This window comes from Halyomorpha halys, unplaced genomic scaffold, assembly GCF_000696795.3.
Source record: "Halyomorpha halys isolate HHAL.00 unplaced genomic scaffold, Hhal_1.1 Scaffold495.1, whole genome shotgun sequence".
NCBI classification, from domain to species: Eukaryota; Metazoa; Arthropoda; class Insecta; order Hemiptera; family Pentatomidae; genus Halyomorpha; species Halyomorpha halys.
This window is the reverse complement of record NW_027109484.1, coordinates 195,004-200,531: the sequence shown is the minus strand read 5'-3', so window position 1 is coordinate 200,531 and position 5,528 is coordinate 195,004.

The window sequence follows — 5,528 nt, the reverse complement described above, 5'->3', positions numbered from 1 at the left end:
GAAATGTTGAAACTGCCCTTTGCTATGCAAATTATCTCAATGGACTTGGACCAAAATGATCGGAACCAAAACATAATCTCCATTTGTCACGTATTGATAACAATTATCGGGCTCAACAAAGTTGTGAAACTGTCGTATCTATTGACGCATTGGCAGTACCATAGCGGTCGTATGAATCTATGGAATATATGAGGAGAATGTGTTTGGATTTCTGAAAAGTTCGGATAAAAGAATTGTATAACAATTCAACAAATTGTATAAAAACATTTAACAATATGAATGTACATAACTATATTTATTTATTTGCTTTTATTGTTAAAGTTTTAAAAAACAAATCTTCTTAAAAGGAGTTTTATAACATGGCTGGTCACTAAGCATATTGTGGGCGGTTACACTTTAGTTTTTTTACATCCTCAGTAATGCTAAGAGTAATTTGTTAAAATTATAAGATTGGTAATTTATAAGTGAAAAAAAATATAAATACAAATTTAAAAAGTGCTTTTTGTATGGATTTATTTAAAACGCGAGTTCACCAACTAAATTTGAAATAATCACTATAAAAGACTGATCTCTACATGACTATTATAAGGCCTACCTGGACATACGGAGTTGAGCTTTGGGGCTCCACTAAACCATCAAATTCCTCTTGAATCCAATCCTTCGTAAAATCCTTAATGCTCCTTACTTTGTCACAAATCAACTCATCCATCAGGACCTCAAAGTTCCATATGTTGCCAATTTGGCAAGAACCAGATACCATTCCTTCCATGATAAACTTCTCAACCACTCAAATCCACTTGTTTCTAACCTGGCTTCTCCTTCATTACCTAATAATCCTCCTAGGCTTCTGAAAAGAAGATGGCCTCGAGATCATCTCCTCTAGAAATGTTATTGGAGTTCTATCTGTGGGTGGATTATCCACATGTTTGTATCATGTCATTATATCACTTACAGCAAATTTACTTGATGTGTATATTTTTGTACAGTTGTAAATAACAATAAATGAATTATTAAAAAAAAAAATTTGAAATATTTCCACTATTAGTAAGATTAATTTTACAGAATCAAATGATTCATACAAAAGATATTATGTATTTCTAATTCCAACAAAATATATTATGAACACTTTCATAGGAATTCGATTACCCAATATAGAAACTGTATAAATTTCCATTTTCGATTTTCTCGGAGATTACAGATACTTGCTTATAGATCGGGTAGTTAAAAATGTCCTTTACACATGTAAACTTTTATTTGAAAACAAAAATGTTATTGCGTGCTGAGTTTTCTAAAAAAAAAAAAAAGTATCTTTTATTTTTTTTAAGGGCAATTCGGATGACTGGATTATTCAGATTGCCGAAGTTTGGATTACTAAGATAATATTGTATTAAGAAAAATATTTAAGAAAAAGTATTAAATTAGATAACTTCCTTGCACAACCGTTGGTCTTGTAACAGTACTTACAAAGTACTTCATAGGTTGTGTCTGTACAGATTTTAATTTAAAGTTGATAAAACGAGGAAAAAACACTAAAGGGTTTGTCTGTGTTATGTCTGCATAGACAACAAACAACCATAAAACGACTTTTTTTAAAAAATATTTTCTTTGATCCAAAAGATCTTTAAACGTGTGACGTGAGCTCAATATAAAAACGCTGCGAATTATCATACAATGCCTTTTCGTTTAAATTAATTAATGTATTATATCGGTGAATAATTAATATTAAAATATCTGGCGTGGCGACTCGTACGACTTTCTTAAGGCCAGTATTACAACATCTAAGTTCTTTGACAAAGAATAATGTTCATGAAATAAGTTTGACGAGAAATATGACAATGCAATAGGTCAAAGAAGATTTCTTCGGTTAAAGAAAACTTAAATAAAAGATCTTTTATGAAAGTTAGGTTTTTCTACTTACTATATTTTATAAAAGATTGAGTGGGTAGTAATTTGTAATTACCGACAGTAATTTTCTGATTTTGAAATATAATTTGGACCCACAAACGCTTTGTCCAGCTTGTGATGGAACCGCACTGGAGGAATGTTTCCATTTTTTGACTTATTGCCCCGCGTATCATAAGAACCGAATCCAATACATGCCGAAACTAAGCAATATTAACCGAAATCAGTAGTATGAATTTCTGTCTGTACCCTCAGGATTAGATCTTAAACTATTTTTGTATATGTAACATAAAATCTTTTGCTTAGCTTACACCTATCGAACTAATAGAAGGCATAGTTTTTTTTTCTTGTTTTTTTTTAATATTATGAAATATGAAATGATTAATTGTTTTATTCTAGAATGTAGATAGCCCAGCTTTGGTATATTGTTTGTTATTAGTTTATATAAAAGATCTGTAACTCATCATTTTTGTAAAATTACTACAAATGATTATTTATTTTATGTATTTCACTGGCTAACTCTATTTGTACGGGGGTTGCCCCATAAACAAATAAAGAAACTATTATTATAGTGTAACACTGCATTAGCATACCTATATAAAACGAAAAGTCAAAAGTCAGAAATTACCAGATTAGACGAAAAATACTCGAAAATCCGCAACACATCCCGGAAACCTTTTTCCACACTGAACAACATCGTTCTTGAACGAACCAATCAAATCGATCGGTTATTGATTATTTCTGGACCGAAAGAGATAACCTCGTAACTATAATGTTAATACGTTGTTATATTTTGGTGAACTTTTGTGTTATAGGAAGAAAAAAAAGTTTAAATTCGTTTTACATTATCGTTGTACGTTCTCGGGAAGCATTTCTTTCTGATAGCCATGATGCATTAATTATATTCCAAGGTTTTACTAATGGTAAACTTGTCATTAGCACTTTTGTTCTCATTTCAATGGCAGTCTCAGAGTGACATTTTCACATTCAAACACATCTTAACTTTATTTTCATCCATCTTTCGAGAAAAAGGTTTTTAATTAATTCAGATTTGAAAGATAAATATTTCAATTGATTTTTTGTTGTGCTATAACAGACTGTGAGTATATTTCAAAATATATACTAGAAAAATAAATTACAATTGTGAACGAAGAAAACCTCTAACTAAAGACAGAAATAGAGACATTTTAATGGCTTCTGGGATTCTGAAGTGATATGACAGTGTGTTAAGTTGTAAACGTGGTGTTGCATTTCACTATTATTTGTTTCACAAAACCCGACCAAAAAGGAAAGTAATAAATGAGTATATTTTGAATTACCATTGTAGTGGCTTTATATAATCAACCCTTTAATACATATAAGGTATTAATGATAATAATAACGTGAACACCTACGACCCATGAAGGGTCATGAGTTCAGTACTTTATAAGGAAGTACTGTTCTTAGAACAACGGTTATACAAGGAGGAGATTTGGTCAGAATCACGCTCGATCGCCAGAATTTTCCCGAATTATGGGTACCCACTTTATGAGGCTGGGTGTACCTCAGGAGGCTCCATAACTCCCAGGCTAAATGTGACAGAAATTATCTGCGACAGCCGTATTCAAACCCAGATCCTTGGAGTTAACAGCATTGTGCCTTACCGCAGTACAAACGCGATCCTTAACAGTTATTAATAGGTTATTACTATATTTTTATTATATTAATACTATTTTTACACAAAAGATATTTTTTTTAATGGAATAGGCATGGGTATTACCTATAGGTGTCAATAAGCATGTAGTACTCACAATATTTAAATGTGGATCAAGGCTATAATTTACAATGCTTTTTCTAACAAGACGTGAATTTAGTGACGATGCATATTCGATTGAAGTAATTTGTGAATTCAGTGTAAACAAAAGAGAAGATGAAAGTTACCCATGAATTCGGTATAAAACAAAGAGTAAATCATGAAACCTTAAATCGCTTTAAAAAAAATGATTATGACTAAGATTTTGGCAACAGAACAATTCTTTTTTATTATATTATTAAAAAATAGTTCAAATAAAGCTATATAGTTACGCTGGAGTAGATAAAGACGTCCACTTATTTTCATACACTCAAGGTTCTGTTACCTGTAGGTGTCTATAAGCACTGAAGGGTTACTATCATATTGTTTGAACTTATTTCAGTATTAAATGATTTTCTAATTTTAAGTTTGTCATTGTCGTATCCCACTCATTCCTGTTGAACTGATCCGTTACTGAGGACTACATCTGGACAAACGACTGACATGGAATCCTCATACAGGACTGAAAAGACAGGAAACTGCTAGTCGATTCCGACTATTACAACATTTACTAGACAAACGGTCTAAACTTCCAATCCATTGCAAAAGACTGATCTACATGACTATTATAAGGCCTATCTGGACGTACGGAGTTGAGATTTGGGGACCATCGAATTCCTCCCGAATCCAATCCTTAATGCTCCCTACTTTGTCACAAATCAAGTCATCGATCAGGAGCTCAATGTCCCATATGTTGCCGATTTTGCCAGAACCAGATACCAATCCTTCCATGATAAACTTACCAACCACCCAAACCAACTCGTTTCTAATCTGGCTTCTCCTCCATTACCTGATAATCCTCCTAGGCGTCTAAAAAGATGATGGCCTCGAGATCTTCTCCTCTAGAAATGTTATTGGAATTATATCAATGGATAGATTCTCCACATGTTTGTATCATGTCATTATATCACTTACAGCAAATTTACTTGATGTGTATATTTTTGTACAGTTGTAAATAACAATAAATGAATTATTAAAAAAAAATCATTGTGATATTTTATTTGCCTCTAAAATAAGTACAAAATTAAAGTGTTATTAGACTTTGCTTTCATTTTTTTCATGAGTTCTCGTGATGTTCGATAAGAGTTGACTAAAATAACTTAAATTAATGTTATCGCGTGCTGCTATCATATTTTGACTGTGTAGCCTTATATATAAATATTTATGCTGTTTATGAGTAGTAATATAATTTTTTTCATGACAAACCTCGACCCATATATTAAAATTATTGACAAGAATAATAACATTAAATGGGAGGGAGCCCGTTGCATTATTTTACCTTATTGTTAGGAGCTAACCTTTACACGTTTGCCAAACAATGACAAATTTGTGCATGCATCACCGTGGCACGCTCCAAAATTATATCCACCACAGGCCTAAAAAATATCTCTACCTTGGATTTATTCTATGTTCTAAAGTTCAAATAATCCGTCCCTGGCCCTAAAAATGAATATACCCCGTATATAGAAATAAATACGAGATACGGCCACAAAAACAAATCCACTTAAGACCCACAAATCATATTCAACTTAGACATAAAAAATAAATCTATCCTGGGCCCCAAAAAGTGACATTGTTTTGAAATTTCAAATCTAAGGAAAAATAATAATAAGGTGTATATAATTGACCGTAGATTACTGATTGGAGAAGATGGTCGGGGGGTGCGGTCAGCAAAGAAACAACTTAAACAAAAAATATTTATTAATGCCGACGTTTCGACCTGATTTTCAGGTCTTCATCAGGGCTATAAAAACAAAAATACAACAACCATCATTTAGAGAAAAAAAAATATATA